General features: G+C 56.1%; 1 long non-coding RNA gene and 1 pseudogene across 2 annotated transcripts; one reads left to right on the top strand and one right to left on the bottom strand.

The window, feature by feature from the left end:
* The first annotated feature begins 319 nt into the window (after nucleotides 1–319).
* On the top strand, nucleotides 320–12106 carry LOC140265348 (uncharacterized). 2 transcript variants are annotated; one of them, XR_011906254.1, is made up of 7 exons: nucleotides 320–1533; nucleotides 1929–1984; nucleotides 4928–6040; nucleotides 6436–6491; nucleotides 7884–7958; nucleotides 8300–8455; nucleotides 11703–12106. It is a non-coding gene; the product is annotated as an uncharacterized lncRNA (long non-coding RNA). The 2 variants fall into 2 exon arrangements; XR_011906253.1 differs by lacking the exon at nucleotides 11703–12106 and having other exon boundaries at nucleotides 322–1533; nucleotides 8300–10214.
* An 89-nt stretch (nucleotides 12107–12195) lies between these two features.
* On the bottom strand, nucleotides 12196–20624 carry LOC140265346 (ciliary microtubule associated protein 1A-like; annotated as a pseudogene).
* Between the last annotated feature and the right edge of the window lie 477 nt (nucleotides 20625–21101).

Here is a 21101-nt window from a genome sequence, read left to right as displayed (position 1 = left end):
GTGCCCGGCAGTGCAAAGCCGGCCCACGTGTGTGCAGATGGCAAGGAGCGTGCCTGCAGCATCGTGCACCGACAGGGCCGTGTGTGGAGGGCATTGCCCATTGCAGCTCCGTGCTACCTGTTGTGGTTTGGGGATGTTTTGTAGATATCCCACATCAGAACATCATGCAGAGCGGTGGCAGTTCAAGAGTTCACCTTCTGGTCCTGTGGCCTGCCTTCTTTGGGCACTGTGGCTCTCAGAAGGGAGGGGAGGAGTGGCATTTCCCCAGAGGACTTTGAGCCCGAAGCTGAGGCCCTGGCACTGCTGCCCAGAGAGGCTGTGGGTGCCACATCCCCACAGGTGCACTCGACTCAGCTCCTGTTGCAGTGAATGGAGGCACGGGGAGGGATGTGGTTAGTACGTGACCATCTCCTTCCCCAGGCACAAAACAAGGCAACAGGGACAACGGCAGCAGCAGCCGTGATGGCAGACTGTCAGTGAGGAAGAGCTTGAGGAGCTGCAGCTCCTGGCTCACCGCAACCAGCCCAACATCCCCCAGCCGCTGAACACACTGTACGGGACAGGCACCTCTGGGCGTGCGCTGTATGGACGTGCTCTGCAGCCTGCCTAGCGCACGGCAGGGGAAGAAGCACGGTGGTGGCAGCGCTACGGGGAGACCTGCCGTGCTGCAGCGCGTGCCTCCGGTCCCGCTGCCGGGCACCACCGGGTGCGGTCTGGCTCCGTCCTCTCTGCACCTCCCTGCGGGCGCCCGCCTGATTCTCTGCCAGGCTTTCACACGTCTCGATCCGTGGGATCGGTCCCTCTCTTTCGGGGCTGCCCGGCTCAGCCAGGAGCTGCTCCTCGAGACCGGGCGCGTTCCGCTGCTCGCGGTCAGCCGCCGCTTCTCACCGCCCAGCAGCGCCCCACCGCCACGCTGACTCCGGAGGACGGCTCAGTTCTGCCCCTGCGCTGGCTTCGCCTGACCGCCCGGCGTCCCCCGAGGCACGGCACAGGCGGCGGCGGGGACGCGGGGCGGCGGAGCAGCGCTCGACCCGCACGGAGCTCCGCAACTCGCGCCGTCATAGCGGACCGGCGTCGTCATAGCGGACCGGCGCCCGCAAGCGCTATTGGCGGAGAAGCCGCGCTCGGCCCCGCCTCCTCTGCGCTCCCATTGGTCGGTCCGCCGAATGGGGCGAGCGCTGCCTGCTGGGGTCTTTCCCTTTCGCCCGTGAGGTCGTGGCGCCCTCGTGACGTCATCACCTCGCAGCCCGTCCGGATCCGTCCGCAGGGTCTTTGCGTCCTTAGGCAGATCGTAGGAGGATGCGAGAGCTGAGGGGCGATGGGGGGGAGGAGCATCCTGCCGTGGCACCGGGAGCCTGGGGACAACGTGCTTTGGGTGCCGGCACGAAACTCCTCCATCCGTCAGCACAGGAGCAGCAGTTCTTGCCGCAGCGGCAGGAACTCAGCGCAGCCCTGCAGAGAGTGGCCCAGAGGCACAAGAAGAAGATGACATCCATCGAGTGTGAGCGCCCAGCAGTGTCTGCAGCCTGCGAGGTGAGCGGGGCTGGGAAGAGGAAGCTGTAGGAGTCCTGGGGAGGGACGCACAATGGCAGCGTTAGTGGCAGGATGAGCTGCTTCCTCTTCCCCTCCTGACACCGTGCACTGGTTTCCTTGGAGAAGCGCCCCACAAGCCAGACCCCGCTGTCACATCTGTGGGGTTCCACAGTGCACACAGACATGGGGACGCCGTGTGCTGGGCTCATGACAGCAGCACTCGGGCGCTGTGGGCAGGACGAGGGTGGCGGTCTGCTTCTCTTTGTAACCTCAGCCAGGCTGTCACTCTCGGGATAGAAAAAGCATTTCTTAGCCATGATCTGCTTGTGCGCGGCGTCCTTCTCTCACGTAGAGCTTTGCTAGAAAACTCCTTCTCTTTCTGTCTGTTATTGCAGTTGCCAGCTGCTGGTGGACCTGAGCCATAAGAGACTGAGCAAAACCTCGAGCGATGGTGAGTGTGCTTGTTTGCTGTGTGCATGTGCTTAATCCTTGTTAATTGTGGTTTCTTTGTGTATATTAAGCACGACGTAGTGATGTAGAAACGGAGGGGAATGTCACAGTTGGATGATCTTTTGTTACTGGTATTCCACAACATAACATCATGTAGTGCACCAGGAGTTAAACCGTTAATGTTCCAGTTCAGGGTACCTGCCCAGAGGAGAAGAACTGCATTCCCCAGGGAACTTTGGGGTCAGAGAGGAGATATAACTCCAAACAAGGTCACCTGATGGGGCTTTTCATCTTGACACTCCCCTCCTTCACCTCTCAGTGCCGCTACCTGTCCCAACTGCGTGCATCACTTCAGAATCAGTGTAAAGCCTTCAGCTATTTGGACAGTCTCCCTCATTATAGTTATTATCTATTAATTTATATAATAAATTAATATAATTAATTAACATATTTATTAATATTACCACATTTAATCAATTAGTTTGTATCTACTCAAATCTTTGCCGCTGACTTTAATTACTTTGTAGTCCCCTGTTTCCCTTTCCTGGACGCATGGATTTTGCAAAATCCCTCTGCCCCACTAGTCACAGAACTGAGCAGGAGCAGCCCGTAAACCATCGACATTCAGACAACAGTACCCATAAAACAAAAACAAAGACAAACCGCGCCTTCCTCCTAAGCACCACCATTCCTGCGCAGACTCCCATCACTCTACACATACCAACTGCCATTCTCAGCCTGACCAAAGCATGAGGAACTGGGCCCAGGCAGCCCACAGGGGATGAAGCCAGAGAGACCTCCTTACAACCAGCCCACAACCCCTCAAGAGCAACCCTCAACCCAAAAAGGCCACTGTAGGCAACACAAGAGCAGACACAGCTTTAAATAAGCCAAGAAACACTAAGGACTCACCCAGGAAATAACCACAGAACTGCTTACCCCTTTCTGAGGAACAGGACACACAAAACACCAGCCAGGAGCAGACCTCCAAGCACAGCTCCCTCCCTGCGGGCAGCCAGCCCTGAAATGAGGCTCCGGAGGGCTGGAACCAGGCCACACGCCTTGCTCATGCAAGTGAATTGCTTCCACCTGCTCTCTGCAGCACAACAGGGTTTGGTGAAGATTCAAGCCTGCAGAGTCTAAAGGAGAACTGCCACGATGCTTTCTCCTTTGCGTTATCCAACTGCTGTTTGACCCAGGTGCGCTTCCTGTGTCTTGCAAATGACACCTGGAAGCGGGTACAGAAAGGAGGCACGGCACCCTGCAACCTTCAGGTGGGTGACAGCGGCCAAAGAGACCTTTGGGCTCTGCAGGGTCTGCATGTGGAGCATTGCACACAGCAGCAGCTGAGCATCAAGATGATGGCAGGGCTGCAGAGCTCTCAGTGAGACATTTGTGTTGCTGCTGTAGTTTCGTGTCCTGAATGCATTGCGTGCATTTGTTCCCTGGGTTTGGTTTTCTTTCTGCCTGCTCTTTTGCACTCAACAAACAGCAGGAATGAGCCACTAGGTTGGCTCAGTTGCTCACGTTGCAGTTTCTTGAGCTCTTCAGTGCTCCTTCAGAGCTCCTCCTCCTCATCCCCTGCCATCATTGAACTCCAAAGCCAGAGAGCTTGTCTATAAGCTGCTACTGTGCATCAGCATAGCAGAGATGAACTCAGCAAAAAACTGGGGCTTGTTGTGCTTTAAATGGACCGTGTCTGTTCCTGGAGCAAACAGGTGTGCTTTTCTAAAGCTACAAATGAACAGACTGGCTCAGTTGCTGTACAGCCAACAAATGGACAGGGTGGTGTGGTTAGGCTGGTACCTACAGATGATACAGCTAGAAAGATGATCGTGTTGGAAAAGGATAATCAAAACTAAATGAAAAGGCTAACCCATGTCTTGCTCACAGTAAATAATAAGAATAAAAGCTCCCAAAGGAGCAATCTCCGGAAAGAGATCCTTCCTTGAGAGCTGCAGCCAGGCTGCACCCCTTCCAGTCACACAGAGGAACTGCCTTTCTCCTGCGCTCCCACAGCTGACTCAGGGCTTGCCTCAGCTGGTCAATCAGAGGTTCAGGCCATAATTCAGCAGTTCCCATACACCTGCCTTTTAAGTTGTACCCACTTTCTGTTGTGTGAAAAGCTCTCCTTTGTTTGGCAGCTTTCTGTAGAACACTTGGCTTTGTTAATTCTAGGATGGCCTTCATGAGGCTGTGATTCTATCAGACAGCTATCTTTGCAGAGATCTTGCTTGTGAGGACACCTGGATGTGGATGTCTCACTGTAAACATTCTGCTACCATGCAAACGTTCTTATTGTTTTCTTTGTTTTCTTTGTTTTATATATGTATGAAAAATGGATATCCCTACCTAACTGAGAGGTTCCTTCTGCTATTTGAGGCTAGGAAGCCCATTCCATGTTAAGCTTGTCATAGTGTAATGTAAGAGGCAAGAAATGTCAAGGAAATTGAACAGCTCTTGATTTTCCTTTCAGCGTTTGGAAGAGGCTGGGCTTGAGGTCCAAACTCTAGGAAGAGGGTCCCTAGAAGTTGTGGAAACATTGTATAGGATCTGCAGAGGAGAGAATAATTTCTCCTGCGTTGGTCTAGGAGATGGTGTGATCTCTAGGGACTAAGCACCATCAGTGAATGTTGCTGCTGCCCCAGTGCACCAGCTGGGCTGCATTGAACTTCCTTTGCTATCTGATAGCTAGTGATAGAAACAAAGCCAAAGTTGGAGGCAAAGCCCTACTGTACAGGAAAAAAGAAACTCCTCTAACGTGCCTGTGACTCTTCTGAGTCAGAGAGAAGTTGTTCACTGAGGGGGAGCTGAGGCCCTGGCACTGCTGCCCAGAGAGGCTGTGGGTGCCACATCCCCACAGGTGCACTCGACTCAGCTCCTGTTGCAGTGAATGGAGGCACGGGGAGGGATGTGGTTAGTACGTGACCATCTCCTTCCCCAGGCACAAAACAAGGCAACAGGGACAACGGCAGCAGCAGCCGTGATGGCAGACTGTCAGTGAGGAAGAGCTTGAGGAGCTGCAGCTCCTGGCTCACCGCAACCAGCCCAACATCCCCCAGCCGCTGAACACACTGTACGGGACAGGCACCTCTGGGCGTGCGCTGTATGGACGTGCTCTGCAGCCTGCCTAGCGCACGGCAGGGGAAGAAGCACGGTGGTGGCAGCGCTACGGGGAGACCTGCCGTGCTGCAGCGCGTGCCTCCGGTCCCGCTGCCGGGCACCACCGGGTGCGGTCTGGCTCCGTCCTCTCTGCACCTCCCTGCGGGCGCCCGCCTGATTCTCTGCCAGGCTTTCACACGTCTCGATCCGTGGGATCGGTCCCTCTCTTTCGGGGCTGCCCGGCTCAGCCAGGAGCTGCTCCTCGAGACCGGGCGCGTTCCGCTGCTCGCGGTCAGCCGCCGCTTCTCACCGCCCAGCAGCGCCCCACCGCCACGCTGACTCCGGAGGACGGCTCAGTTCTGCCCCTGCGCTGGCTTCGCCTGACCGCCCGGCGTCCCCCGAGGCACGGCACAGGCGGCGGCGGGGACGCGGGGCGGCGGAGCAGCGCTCGACCCGCACGGAGCTCCGCAACTCGCGCCGTCATAGCGGACCGGCGTCGTCATAGCGGACCGGCGCCCGCAAGCGCTATTGGCGGAGAAGCCGCGCTCGGCCCCGCCTCCTCTGCGCTCCCATTGGTCGGTCCGCCGAATGGGGCGAGCGCTGCCTGCTGGGGTCTTTCCCTTTCGCCCGTGAGGTCGTGGCGCCCTCGTGACGTCATCACCTCGCAGCCCGTCCGGATCCGTCCGCAGGGTCTTTGCGTCCTTAGGCAGATCGTAGGAGGATGCGAGAGCTGAGGGGCGATGGGGGGGAGGAGCATCCTGCCGTGGCACCGGGAGCCTGGGGACAACGTGCTTTGGGTGCCGGCACGAAACTCCTCCATCCGTCAGCACAGGAGCAGCAGTTCTTGCCGCAGCGGCAGGAACTCAGCGCAGCCCTGCAGAGAGTGGCCCAGAGGCACAAGAAGAAGATGACATCCATCGAGTGTGAGCGCCCAGCAGTGTCTGCAGCCTGCGAGGTGAGCGGGGCTGGGAAGAGGAAGCTGTAGGAGTCCTGGGGAGGGACGCACAATGGCAGCGTTAGTGGCAGGATGAGCTGCTTCCTCTTCCCCTCCTGACACCGTGCACTGGTTTCCTTGGAGAAGCGCCCCACAAGCCAGACCCCGCTGTCACATCTGTGGGGTTCCACAGTGCACACAGACATGGGGACGCCGTGTGCTGGGCTCATGACAGCAGCACTCGGGCGCTGTGGGCAGGACGAGGGTGGCGGTCTGCTTCTCTTTGTAACCTCAGCCAGGCTGTCACTCTCGGGATAGAAAAAGCATTTCTTAGCCATGATCTGCTTGTGCGCGGCGTCCTTCTCTCACGTAGAGCTTTGCTAGAAAACTCCTTCTCTTTCTGTCTGTTATTGCAGTTGCCAGCTGCTGGTGGACCTGAGCCATAAGAGACTGAGCAAAACCTCGAGCGATGGTGAGTGTGCTTGTTTGCTGTACCACGCTGTGCCAGGCGTTTGCTCCATTCAGATAAACATAGGGAGTGTGGATGGGTCAGGATTAGTCAGTCTTTTTTTTTTTGAGTGGTGAATTTGTAGCTTCTTTCCATTTCCTCCTTCTAGAAGATAGTGCCCCACACGTCTGTGCTTCTCCTGCTTGAGAGTGAATGGAAAATGCAACTGAATGTCAGTACCCAGAGGAAGTATTTTTCCAGATAAGCTCTCTGGGCGTACTGCTCCCTCCTGGTTCAACCCACAAGGTTCCACGCGTGCAGTGTTTATTCCTGTGCCTGTTTCCCAAAGCCCAGGCTCCATGAAGGTCAGCGCTGCGTTGGTGTTGACCTTGACTGGAACAGAGTTGGGTCGCAGAAGGCAGTGTGATCTCACAGAGATGGCACTGAGCAAGAGGCAGGAGAAAGCTGTTTGTGAATGGCCAGTTTGAGCCAAACACAGCATGTCGTGGTGTGTTGTAGAAGCACAGAATGGTTGGTGTTGGAAAGGACCTCTGGGCCCATCTGGTCCAGGCCCTGCTGCAACAGGGCCAGCAGAATTGGTGCCGAGGGCCACATCCTGGGCTTGGAGATCACCTAGAGGAAACTCTGCAGCCTCTGTGGGTCTCTGTGCCAGCTCTGCAGCACTTACACAGTGCAGGAGTGCTCCTGATGTTTGGTGTCAAGCTCTGGTCCTGGCACTGGGCTCCACTGGATGCAGCCTGGCTACATTCTCTCTGTCCCTCCCTGCATGGATTGATGGCCATGGGTGGGATCCTCCTGAGCTCCCCTTCTCCAGACTGAGCGGCCACTTCTCTCAGGCTCTTGTCATAGAAGACGTCTTCCAGTCCCTTCACCATCTTGGTAGCCCTCCATTTCCAGTGTGTCCAGCTGTCTCTTGTACTGGGAGCCCAGACCTGGACACTGTTCTCCAGGTGCAGTCTCACCAGTGCCGAGTAGAGCAAAAGTAATGGTGCTGAGTAATGGTCCTTACCTGCTACAAGAGAAGTAGCTAGGGCTATGATGGGAGCACACTGCTTTATGACTGACACGGAGAACTGCTAGGAAGAAGGCCTGGTGGGACTGGACACAGATGCAAGGTGGTCCAGCTTTTGTTTCACTGCAGACTCTGTGGGCAGCAGCATGGAGATATGTTCTCCATATAGTTGTGCCCCTGTGGCTTCTTTCTGATGTGCCTGGGAAGTCCCCCTAGAATAGGCTGCTGCGTGAGACAGAAGTCTGATACAACATCACTTGTGTGGGTGGAGTTTTACTATCTCTGTGTTCACGTCTTTTATGTGCTTTGTTTTGTTTTAATTCAACTCTCTGTGTGCACGGGTGCAAGTCTGCCTTTGCTAAATCCTTTTCTTGTGGCCTTAGGCAACAATGAAGGGGATCTCGAGTTTCAGCGCTGAGCAAGAAGCACAGCACTCAGGAAGGCCATGAAGGGTTTTGGTAAGTTGATCTCCCTCCGCAGGTCAAGTTGTTTTGTTGTTTTTTTTCCCAGCACTGGGAATGGCAGCTCGGATGGTTTGTTCGAGGGAAGCGCAGCTGCTTGTATTGCTCTGCTGCACAACTGCCCTAAAAATAGTTGGGAAGAGGAAACACAGCTGCCTTTCTTATGTCCTGAAATACGGCTCCTCTGGTGGAGTGGGTCCTGGCAGCTTTGTGTGCATGGATGTGGTCCTGGGGCTGTTGAGAACTGGCTGTGGAGGGGACTGGGGGCGGCACAAGACCAGAGGGCAGTTCTGATTCTTGTGCAAGCAGCCTGACTGGCTTCCATTTGTTTCCTGCAGGCACGAATGAAGAAATCATCATTGACATCTTGACCAAACTAAATGTTTCCCAGCGTCAGCAAGTTCTGATCACCTAAAAGGTCTACAGAGATGTGTGAAGGTGGTTGTGTCGCTTGGGTGAAAAGTGACAAAGGACCCAATCTCCATAAGACAAAGGTCGGTGGAGAATTTCCTTGACCAAGGTAGTTTTGGTTTTGTTCAGTTCAGTGCAGTTGTTGATGCAAGGAGGGTTAGAGCCTAAAGAGAAGAGGTGAACAGCTCGGTTCTGTCTGTCCTGGAAGGCCGTACCTTCTGCCACCTCCTTCCTCCTCTCTTGGCTTTCTAGGATTTGATTGGTGACTTGATGTGGTTGCTGAGTGGGAATTTTGAGAGGGTGATGGTTGGGATGATGACTCCCACCGCCACGTCTGATGTGCTTGAACTGAGGAGGGCTGTGAAGGTTTGGAAATCTTTCTTTTGTATTGTTGAAGTTCAGGCCAAGGACTTACTGCTTTGCTATGAATGTCTTCTTAATTTATTATTAACGCTTAAAGAAACCTGATTGCATGTCTGGAGCAGCTGTTGGTATCTTAAATCTTGCCTTGGCGATTCCTGGGAGCAGGAACAGATGAAGGCTGCCTGATGGAAATTCTGGCTTCTCGCACCAGTGAAGAGATTCGTCTCATTCATGAGAACTCCAGGCTTTATAAGTAGTGCGAAAGGCCGGGCCTTGTCCTGCTGCCTGACAGTCAGTTTGTGTGTGTGCAGGCAGGTGTGAGGAGGAAGGAATCTGGGGAGCTTGTAGGTGTGACATGTTGGCCAACCTCGCTGTGGCTGTTTGTTCAGAGTGGAGCCAGACTAGAATTTCACCAGCAACTGATGTAAATGAAATGGGGAGGAGCGTTCTGTCTGTCAGCAGGACGTATGGCTCTCTTGCCAGTTTCTTACTGTCTGTGCTTCTTAATTGGAGGCTGTAGCACTAACGATGATGAATGGACTGCTGCAGTGATGCTGAGAGCCCTGGGCACAGTTCAGTACTTAGCTAAGTTACAGCTGGCAAACGTGGGAGGCACCCAGGTGGTGGCTCTGCTTCCAACAGATGCCGTGTGCGTGTGTTCTTGCGAGAGTATGGCTGCTCCCTTGAGGATGACATCGTATCCAACACATCTTCCATTTTTCCAAGTGTCCTTGTGTCACTTGCAACAGTGAGCCAAGCGAAAGGGAGAGGGGAGAAGGGATTGAATCTTCTTGTAGGCGCAGCTCTGTGCTCATTGGTGAGGAGCTCCAGGCTGGCTTTTTCTCACCCTGTGTGTCTCATGGCCTGCTCCTCAAACCCATCTTCTGCAGGGAGGGGATTCTGACTCTGGGTGTGCATGAATGCCATGGGCTCTTTTCTAAATGTCCCAGTAAAGTGGGCTGCTGCTTCTTTCAGAAAGAAGCCCAAAGCACATTTGAGATGTGTCACTGTGTTTGTAAGCTAGTATTCCCTTTGAAGGACTCCATTAGCCATCTCCTGCAGCTGTTTCTGAGTGGGGAATTCTCAAGGGTTGCTTCCAGTAGATGCTGTGGTGAGCTTTGTCTTCTGTCCTTGTACCTTTGCAGGGTAACAGAGATGAGGGAATGTATGTGGATGATGCTCTTGCTCAGCAGGATGCTCAGGTGTGTAGGAACGTGCTTCCTTGCAAGAGCAATCTATTCTTGTGCATGTGATGCGTGGTGAAGAGAAGCCAACCCGTGAAATGGGAATAAATGGGTTCTGGTCTTGTTTGCAAGTCTCTTAACGAGAAGCCTGTCGGTAGACTGGTTACTTGTCAGGGGCAATGGCATTTCAGCTGTGAGTTGCCATGCCTGGTTGGTGCTTGTTGGAAAATATCCATGATCTGGACAAGTATGTTCCAGCAGTTCTCTAGCACCAATGAATTAAAGATCTCGTGTATACCCAGTCTTCTCCATGAGCCTTACTTTGTCAGCCATAATAAGTGCCTGTACGAAGCGAGGGAGAAGAAATGGGGAACAGATGAGGTGCAATTTATGTCTGTCCTCTATACATGGAACAGGCATCACCTCCTGAGAGGTAGGACCCCTCCCCAGCGTCCTGGGTTTTTCTTCCCTTCCTTGTTTGTGTGTGATGCTTGTGTAGGAGTTTCATAGGTGTTAAGTGCAAGCTCTTCTGGGTCAACAGGTGTCTTAGCGAGAGCCCCATTGCATCCATTCCCTTCGGTCTGTTTTATTCCCTTCTGAGACTGGAAGGGATTTCAGAAACCTAAGTACAATTTGCTGCTGCTCTAGCATGGAAAGCAGAGATCGTGGAGTGTGACCACCATTGGGGCAGGGGGGAGAGGAGCTGAGAAATTCATCTGCCAGGTCTTGAAAATGGGAACAGTTGTTGTAGGCCAGTTAGTAAGCATGTTAGCAATGGAAACGAATTATTCTAGTGGGAAGGTCCTGATTTAGCTGGCAGTGCTGCAGGAATGATAGGATGTTCATGCAGCACGTGAGGAGCTTGTTCTTGCAAAGTGGTCCTTTGGATCTCTCTGACTCACTACCATGGACTCTTCCTCCTAGTTTTCGATGTGTACAGAGGCATTGCTAACAAGGACATAACAGACAGTATTAAATCTGGGAGGTCAGGAGACCTGGAAGATGCTTTGCTGGTTGTGGGTGAGCGCTCTGCTTTTAAACCTTGCATGCAGAGTAATGAAATGATGAGAGGTGCTGCGTGTCCCTTTGAGTGGCTGTTACAGGTTTCAGGGGGTAGACGTGGTTTGTCTTTGTTTATGTGCTCAAAGCCGGGCTGGGTGGGACTTGGAGCTCCCTGGTGTAGAGGGAGGTGTCCCTGCCTACTGCAGGTGGTTGGAACTGTGTGATCTTCGAGGTCTCTTTATACCCAAACCATTCTCTGCTCCCAGCTTCACACCGACTGCCTGCCCTTCTCTGTTCCCTGCTCGTGCCCTCCAGGCTTTTCCTCCCCTTGCTGAGCAAGGCCATGCCCGGTAGCTACCCTGGATCCTCCTCCGCTCTTTGCCTTCCTCCACACGGATGCTTGCTTCTGGCCAGCACTTCAGCCACTGCCAAGCCTATGCACCTCATCTCTTGGGGAGACAGCAAGGTGGCCTGGAGCGGCCCACAGCTGCTCCCGGACATGGCTTCTCAGCTGTGCTTCAAACCCAGAACCCAAAGGAGTTCCTCTCACATTCTGGCCCAGATTCTTTTCCTCCCATGCAGCTCCTGTGGCAGCAGGGGCACAGCTCTTCCCACATTCCTCCATTCCTGCAAGTTTGCTTTTTTCCATTCTTTGCCTTGCTTTGCTTTGCTGTGCTATGGATAGCTTTCCTACTTGCTTTCTCTATCTTTGTTGCCATCCGTTGCTTTTTATCCTCTTTTTGCCTCCGTCTTTCATTATTTTCCCTTCCCTTTGTTCCAGGAATGTCCTTATGGCCAAGCCAGGTGTTGTCACGGGTACAGGAAATGCTGCCGGCCATCCTGTAAGCTGGCAGATGATCAGCAGCAGGTGTTTAAGTCACCCAGCCCCAGGCATCTCACTGACATCTACCTGATGGCGCTGGAAGGGCTGCACTGCCCACGGCCACTGATTCCTTACTTCAGCACGTGGCAGACCTCAGTAATGCAAATGACTGATAAAGCAAGCGTCAGCAGTTTGCAGTGCGCTGATGTTAGAAAGGCTTCAGGGAGCGGCAGCGCATTCCTGTGTGCAGCAGTGAGGAAAACAGAGTAACAAGAAGGTATACATAAAGGTACTAAATTAATTTATTGATGACTTACTCCTAACACTGACATTAACAGTATAATGGGCAAAAGCCAAATTGGATGAAGGGAAATGGAATCAGAAGGAAACCGGCAGTTGGCTGCTCTTTCTTCTCCTCCCCTCCCATTCCAGGAAAGCAACCACGGCCTTCCAGACTTTGCTGTCTTATTCCACGATGAGAGGGGTTGTGTAGAGGGAATGCCGGATCCCAAAAGTGGAGGCAGGCGCCTGGGGCTTGATCAGCGTCACCTGGAAGGGCAGAAAGGAAAGGCAGATCAGCAAGGGCCCTTCTTTGCTGCCCTTGCTCCCTGCTGTCCTGCACCCCTCCCAATCCCAGACAGTCCCAGTGCAGAGCTGGTGCAGCTCCCTGCTAGAGCAGAGCTGGCTCAGGGAGGTGTGCTGGCCTTACATGTGCTCTTATGGGCCCCTCCTGTCTCAAAGAGGGCTGGCTGTGCACCTGGGACCTCACAGCTAACTCTCCTATGCTGGGGGTGTGCTGCTTGGAGCCCCTCTGAGCTGCATTCCCCCAAAGAGCTTGTGAAGGACCAGCACGGCCCATTGAAGGTAATAGGAGCAGAGGGAGGAAAAGCTGTGTGCTGCGCTGTTCCTCACTTCCTCTACTTGGAGGTGGCACGAGGGCAAGGAGCAGGCCTGCTGTCCTGCACTTGGTTCCTGCAGCCAGAAGCTGTTTGGCTGGATGAAGCCTCAGGGAAAGGGGGAGAGGCATGAAGGCTGTGCTTGTGAAGCAGAGGGGAAGAGCTGAGCAGCTGCCTTACCCGGCCTACGCTGTAGTCTGCTGGCCCGGGCTTCACTGCTTTGCCCTCTCCATGTTTTGGTCGGGCTGGCATCGTGTATGCGGGCGCCCTGGTCTTGTACACATCCACAGCCACTTTGGGGAGCGCCGCAGGACCTGGAGTCTGCAAGAGAGGCATGGCCACACGGGGCTGGGGTCACATTCAAGGCTCTCTTTCCCTGGAAGGCTGCATTAAGCAAAGTTGCAGCAGGGTTGGAAGCCCCTGTGGCTCAGGGAGAGCAGCCCAGGTTCGGACGCTAACATGGAAAAGAGGAGCAGCGGAGCTCACCTTGGCAAGGTCCTCATCAAAGCGACCGCGCTGGCTCCTTCCCCTCATGGAGTAGCAGGGGCTGGCCGATGTGTAGGCTGTGTTGGGCCCCATCAGCCTGGGCAGCGTGTAAGTGCCAGGACCTGCAGGAGGAGCAGCAGAGAGTGTGTGCGTGAGGGGATGGAGGAGATGGAAGCAGCAGCAAGGGGCAGCCTGCCCAGCCGGCTGGTGGGAAGTGGAGGGACATCTTGCCCCTCTGCCAGTTCCTGCCTCTCCTCTGACACAGGGCCAGTGCCAGCAGCTTCGAGCATGAGCAGCTGGAGACGCTGCTGGCCGAGAGGTGGTGGTCATGTAAGAAAGCTTGTGGCCCAGCGCCGCATCTTGCCGCACAGGCCATGCAGTAGGCCCTCTGCTGGTGCTGAGCAGCAGCCCGTCCCTGGAGGATGCTCAGGCTGAAGGGTCTGCCTTTGCCAGGGTCACGTACCTGGAGGGCGGTCTGTCCGGAGGGGCTCCCGCCGGAAGGCCATGGACTGCACCGGTGGGCACTTGAAGACGTGCCTGTTGGCAGCTTCGGTGCGGTAGTCACCTGGGACAGAGGAGGAAGAAAATGTGAAGGGCTGGTCTCCTTCTGCAGCCAGAAAGGGTCCTCTGAAGAGCTGCAGAATTGCTGGGGGACACAGGCAGCACGCGGGGACACTTCTCTGTGCCCCGCCACTATGTCCTGCCTTGCTGTCCCCCCTGTCAGCCCCCTGCTCCTTGTACTTTTCAGACATAGTGCCTTGTGCCCTGGGCCCATGGTGCTGGGCAGCTGTCCTTCTCCGAGGGCATTTATCGCTGCTCAGAGCAGCTCATGCTCTCTCAAAAAAGACCTACAGCTCCATCAGGGCATGAGCTGACCCCGGGCAAATGTGCTGCGTGCTCGTGTTGTCTGGGAGAAGTGCTGCAGCAGTGCTACTCACTCGGTCCGGGGGTGACGGTGGTCTTTGTCGTGAGTCGTCCCCGGAGGTGGGTGCCTGGAACCACGTACTTGCCATTCCTAGTGATGGCCGGCTCCACAAAGTAGCAGGGACCTGGCCCACAGCTCTCTGCCGCAGGCCGTTTGGTCCCTCTAAAGGTGTAGGCGGGGGCACGGTTTTTGGTGGGGCTGTGGCCCACGTAACCTAGGAGGAAAAGCAGAAGAGAGCACACCCCTGTGCAGCTGCATGTTTTGAGCTCCTTTGGACCCAGACCAGAGGTGGGCCCCTTTGTCCTCGGGTCACAAGGAGCAGCGCCAGCAGCATTGGCCTTCCTCGGCCAGGCCTGGCTTGCAGCTGCGCCAGAGAGCCAGGAGGCTCTGACAGAACGGGGCAAGGCTGGGGAGCTGCTCTGCCCCTCTGACCAGCCCTGGGGACGGTCACTGTACCTGTTGTCCCCGGGATGGAGTACTGGGGCCCGGGGCTGGGGAACTGGGCCGAGATGAGGCCACGTGGGCGATGGGGTCTCCAGGTCCCCACCCAGGCTCCGTCCATGCTGGCAGGCATGTGCCTCCAAACCTAAAGGCAAGAGCAGAGCAGTTCCTGACGGGGGTTCCTGAGCAGGAAGGGCCGGCAGCAATTTCTCCTGCTCACTGCCAGTCCTGTGCTACACGCCCCTCACACACACTGCAGCCAAGCCCGCATCCTGCAGCTGGGCTCTGCAGCCTGAAGTGTGCAGGAGCTCTCCCTCACCTCTCTGAGCCTTGGAGGACGAGCGCGATGAGGCTGAGCTGCTCTGCTGCTGGGGCTGCTCTCAGGCACAGGGCACGGCGAGCGGCTGCGGGCAGCACAGCTCACAAATGAGGTGCCTGGAGCCAGTGGCCGGCTGTCCTTGGGGAGGGCCCGGCGTCGTCATGGCAGCGCATTGTGACAGCACACAGGCTCCGGGTGATGCCATCCGTGCTGTGACATCTCCTGGCTGGCCTGGAGCCGCGCCCTCCACGCCTTCTCGGCCTTGCACCCCAACCAGTAAGAAGTCGTAGCTCACGCTGCTGACACCTGCAGATGGACCGAGCTCTTAGTTAGATCACACAGCAGAGCTCAGCTTGGTCCTGCTGGCTGTTCAGATTGGTAGTTTTTCTCTCGTTTTGTTTTTAATTGTTGGATTAACACGTGTGAATGGGAACTGCTGTGCAGTCAGGATTGGTCAGTTATGGAAATGTCACATGCCCAGAAGTGTTATGAAAACGTTTGTCCAGGCAGTGAGAGGTCCTGGTGGGACAGAAGGTGCAGCAGAGATGAGAATTACCTTTAGTGAGGCTGGAAAGGAGGAAAAGAGGAAAGAATGCAGCAAAAAGGGGGATAGATTTATCTCCAAACAATTCAGTAATCTATGCATAACCTGTCACGTGTGATGTCTGCATATTCCCCTAGAACATGCAACAATTTTCTGCTGCTTGTTGTTTGGAGCTCTCCTATGGCTTGATCAAGTTAGTCTTGATGCCAGCCACGGGTGCAGCTTTAGCCATTCTCAGCAGAATGGTAACAGAGGTTGCTCAAAGGGAGAGAGGAAAGGAGGAGCTAAACTAAAGCTAACACTTAGTTGCAAAGAGCTCTGCCTGCATTCCATGTCAGCACCCAGACACGAGCCGTACAGCCCTTGCTCTCAGCACACACACCTCTTCTCTTACCAGCTGCTTGCATCCCTGCGCAGCGCTGCTCAAAGCCCTCCTCCAGCTCTCCCTTCACAAAGCAATACGCAGTCTCTCCCCAGCCATGAGCTCTGGGCTGTTTGATGCCTGTGCCATCAGCGGGACCTGCAGAACAAACCTTGGCTTCAGAGCTTGGAGGAGACAAGCGCTCTGTCTAGGAACATTCACCATCTGAAGCACTTGAAAGCAGCAGCTTCTTGAAAGCCCTGGATCTGTGTGACACACCAGGAGATGCTCAACTCAAGCCACAGCCCTCTCCACAATGGAAGGGCTCTTCACAACCGGCTGGAGGGGGAGCAAAGACGCACAGAGGTCTGACAGCTCTGAACCAAAGCAGGGCAGCTGCTGCTGCTGCAGGCAGTGCTTCCCGTGCCTGCCCAGCACGCAGCCAGCAGACAACGTTGGCGGCCGCCTGCTGCTCAGATAGAAGCACAAGTGCTGCTGGAGGAGCAGTGCAAAGCACAGCCTGAATCGCTGCTACCTTGCGCTGAGGAAAGTCTGCGATGCACCACGGCCTCACCTGCTGCCTTCTTGGAAGGGGAGGTTCAGCAGCAGCTCCACTTGTCAGCAAGTCCTCCAGAAACTTCCTTCTTTCTTCCTGAGCAGGAGACTGGATGCTGAAACCTTCTCCAACGTCATTATTAAACAGTACCTGGACCTGAAGCCCCAGGAGAAAACGCAGTTCAGATCCAAGACCACAAAACAGTCATATTCTAGTCCAGTACAATTCCAATTCTGATTTAAATTTCGGGACTAGCATTTCACCCACCCTGCTATGGAAGGGGGAAGGGAGGGGAAAAGGGAAAGGGGAAGCGAGGGAGAACCTTCTAGTCCCACATGCCCCTGTAGCCTATTCTATAGCCCCATATCACCCTATGGCCCCATACACCCCTTTACCCTTGTATCCCACTAGAATCTTCCTACTGTCCCTCCTAGGGACACATACCCCCATAACCCTCCTAAAGCCCACCCAGAGCACCCTACAGGTCCCACTTAGAACGTCCCCCACAGCCTTATATAACACCCCAGCCCCCAAGCTCCCTATAGCCCCATGATCCCCCACAGCCCAGCATCACCCCTCTATCCCCTCCACAGTCCCCTATATCCTCCCCAGAGCTCCCGCTGTCCCATATCCTCCTATACCACTTCAATAGTTCCACAAAACTTTCTAGAACCCCATAACCCTCCTATGGCCACTGTGAAGCGCCCCATAGCCCCATATACTCCTACATCTACCCCTGCAGTCCCCCTAGCATCCTAAAGCCCCATATCCTCCTATAAGCCCCGCACAGCCCTATATCCCTCTACAGCCCCGACCGGTGTTCCCTATAGCCCCAGTTCTCTCCCAATAGCCCTCTTCACACATTTCTATATTCCCCCTTCAGCTACTGATATCCCCATATCCCCCTACAGCCACCGGCAGACCCTACATTGCGCTCACAGCCACCCATTTCCTCACATCCGTTGGTATCCCCACACAGCCCACTACAACCCCACTATATCCCCCACTATTCACCCCTATGTCCATCCCACTGCCACCCACAGCCCCGTATTACCCTATACCCCCCTGGCATAGCCCCATATTACTCCATACCCCCACGTTACCCTACAGACCCCCCACAGCCCCACATTACCCCACACCCCCCTCACCTTTCCCTTCCCCCCCACTCCTCCCCCACTGCCCCCTACACCCACATCCCACCTCAGCCCCGCCGGGCACCGCTTCCTCTCCCCGGCCCGGAGCCGTTCTCCCGCACAGCTCCGGCGCCGCCATCCTCAGCACCGCTCCCGTCGTGCCGCGGTTCCGTCTCGGTGCTGCCCGCACAGCTCTGGCAAGCAGCGGCTGCAGCCAAATGAGGGGAGAGCCGGGCGGCCCCGAGCCGCATGATGGCGGCCGTTCCCGCCTCAGCATGGAGCCTAAGCCAATCAGAGCCGTTGGCGCTGTCGCCGACCAATGAGACGGCGACACGCGTCGGCACTGCCGCTAACCAATGAGAACCCAGGGGAGGTCCGCATGAGCCTCTGACCAAGGAGAGGCCGGCGCGGGCCGGATGAGCAGCTGATTAATGAGAGATGGGGGGGTAGAACTGAGCTGCCGCTGACCTGCAGCTCTGGGGCTGCAGGCACTGCCCGGATGGGTGGCAGAACACTGAAAGGACAGAGCGGGAGGGGTCTGCATGAGTGGCTGATGGCTTTGGGGCCGCATCCCTCAAGGCTGAGCCAGGAGCCTGGGCTGTAATGCAGCCTTCCCCACAGACAGCTGAGCGGCTGCCCCGGGGCTCTCTGCTGATGTGGAGAGGGGCCAGCCCTGTGAGCTGGGGGACCCAGGGGAACCCTGCCAGGCCAAAAGCTGAACAGGAACCGGGGTGCCCTGCCACGCCAGAAGCCAAGCAGCCGGCACAGAGGGCCCTGCCAGACAAAAACCCGGCGGAGCCAGGGAAGCCCTGCCAGGCCCCAAACCTGCCAGGCCAAAAGGCGGCAGGCTGGCTGGGCGGGCCCTTCTGGGCCTGATCTTCTGTGCCCTTTGTCCGAGAAGTTGGAGTGAGCCCCAGGCCAGAAGTGGCTGCCTGGATGCTGTGTCTTGGGGCTCTGGAGACAGGCTGGGCTCAGCCCTTGAGAAAGATCTGGAATCTCTGATGAAAGCTGGCCGTCCAGACAGGGAAGCCCTGCATGGCCAAAACCCAGCTGGCAGACCCAGGAGTCCCTGCCGGGATAGAACCAGCTGGCTGGCCTGTGGGGTCCCTGCTAGGCCAAAACCCAGCTGTCCCAAGGCACCATACCAGGTCAAATGCCAGCCGGGTGGCTTGAGTGGGCCCTGCCAGGCCAATAGCCGGCCTGCTGGCACATGGGGTCCCAGCCAGGCCAAAAGCCAGCTGGCAAGGAAGGCCCTCGGGTGAAAGCCATCTGGTCAGATAGTTGCAGGGCACCAAAGGCCGACTAGGGAAGCCCTGCCAGGCCAAGAGCCTGCCGCCGGCCAGCAAACACTGGCAAGGCCAAAAGCTGGCTGGCCGGCTTGGGGATTCCTACCAGGCCAACATCCAGCCTGCCTGGGGCTCACTGCCTGGCAACAAAATGGCTGACTGACCCGCTGGGCCTGTGAGGCCAAAAGCCAGCCACAAAGTTGGGGGCTACCTTGTCAGGCCTGAAGCTGGTAATCCGGTTAGGGGGGCCCTGCCAGGCTAAAAGCCAGCTGTCTGGTCTGGGGGGCACTGCCAGGTCAAAGGCCTGCACGCCGGGGAAGCCCTTCCAGGCCAAAAGCCTGCAGGCCGAGGTCCCTGCCAGGCCAAAACCCATCCTGTCCGAGGCTCCCTGCCAGGCTAGAAGCCGGCTGTCCGGCCTGTGGGGCCTGGGTTACCTTGCATTCCCTGATCACAGCTAGTGAAAGAAGTTTTCCTCCTTAGATTGTTGCTGCTGCTCTCTTTGTTTCCTTGTGCCCAGCTCCCATCTCCCTACCCCTTTCCCTACTCCCTTCCCATTTGTCGGGGGCCCCACAGCCCTACTGCCCCTCTTCCCCCACCCCTGTCACGGGCAGATTGATCCAGATAAAAAATGGCACCCGCTGACATCCTTTGTGCCCCGGGGCCGGTACCTTGGTCTTGGCTCTTGCCACGCTCCCTGCATGGGCTGCCTTAACAAGACACAATGACACTCGCACAGACATTGCTGAGGTTTATAAGGGATAGGGTTTATTAGGGTATATAAAGCCCGTGATGAGGTTTTATTGGCTGTTTCGCCCCTCTGCATTTCACTCTACATCTCCTTGTGTGGCCTGGAGAAGAGAAGGCTGCAGGGTGACTTCATTGCAGCTTTCTAGTACAGAAGGGGAGTTTACAAACAGGAGGGGAGTCAACTCTTTCAACGTGGGTAGGGTGTGCCCTTCCTGTGGGGTGGGGCTTTGGTCTTTGGAGCCGGACACCTGGGAGACCCCGCTTCGTTCCTTATGGGTGGCAGCAATCTGGCTCCCATGGTGGATGACTCCTTGGGTAGGCTGGTCTCGCCATGAGATGCTGCTGCTGCCATCTCTTCAGTGGGAGTCCCTGTTGCATCCTTTATGGGCGGCAGCAATTGAGCTCTGACAACTGATGGCTCCTTGGGCCGGCTGGGCTCGACACGAGATGTTGCTGCTGCCATCTTTTCAGTGGGAGACCCTGCTTCTTCCCGTATGGGTGGCAGCAATCCAGATCTGTTGTGGGAGGACACCTCGGGCAGGCTGGTCTCACCACCAGATGTTGCTGCTGCCATTTCCTTGGCTTGCTCCCGCTCTTTCCTGATCTTCCTAAGCCTCTCCCTGTGATATTCCACCGAGTCGCAGGCCAGAAACGCCAGCATGGATGGTTTGCGTGGGGTCTGCAAGGACAGGCTGGAGAAAGATGGCGGCTCTTGGCTGCAAGCTGTTGTCTTCTTCAAGGCCGAGTGGCGGCGTGAGGCCTTGGCTTCTTGCCGCTTGGGCAGCGCACCCTCACGCTGGGCTTGCTCTGCTCCTCCTTCTTCACCGAGGAACTTGACGCACCTTGTTCGGCCCAGGTCTGCAGGCACTGCCCGGATGGGTGGCAGAAGTCTGAAAGGACACAGCGGGAGGGGTCTGCATGAGTGGCTGATGGCTTTGGGGCCGCATCCCTCAAGGCTGAGCCAGGAGCCTGGGCTGTAATGCAGCCTTCCCCACAGACAGCTGAGCGGCTGCCCCGGGGCTCTCTGGAGATGTGGAGAGGGGCCAGCCCTGTGAGCTGGGGGGATCCTGGTGTCCCCATCCCAGCACTCTCGGGCGGCCACTAACAAGCAGCAACCCTTTGGTGTTAGGGAAAGGGCTCCTGTTGGCTCAGCCCCATGCACATACATACACCTCCATCCTCACCTGTTGGCAATGCTCTCCTTCTGCAGTTTGCTCCTTATCCTTCGCAACAGCTCTCCGTCAACACCTGCAGAGCTCAGGCGTCCGCAGGCGGATCCACATCCATGGGCTTCTCTGGAGGTGGGTCCACTTCCATAGGCTCATCCGGAGGTGGATCCACCTCCATTGGCTCCACATGGTTGGTGGTCACCAGGATGGTCCAGGCATGATGGAAACGGGCTCTCTTCCCCCTCCTCCACTTGATGGTCATGGCGGGACCCCTCCTCCTCTTTGGTTCTGGGGCCCCCAGCTCCTTCTTCCCACTTAAAACCACGCTATCCAGGTGGGGCAGCAGCAACCAAGGTGACAGCTGTGACATGGGGAAGATTCCAAAATGGCACCTGTGCTGCTGGGAGTGGCATTCTGCATAGGATGAGGGCACAGAGGAGCAGACCCCAAGAAACGGGTCCTCAGCCTCCTTCACCCTCCCCCTCCTTCCACAA

This window comes from Excalfactoria chinensis, unplaced genomic scaffold (assembly GCF_039878825.1).
Source record: "Excalfactoria chinensis isolate bCotChi1 unplaced genomic scaffold, bCotChi1.hap2 Scaffold_84, whole genome shotgun sequence".
NCBI classification, from domain to species: Eukaryota; Metazoa; Chordata; class Aves; order Galliformes; family Phasianidae; genus Excalfactoria; species Excalfactoria chinensis.
This window is presented reverse-complemented; position numbering and strand designations above follow the sequence as displayed.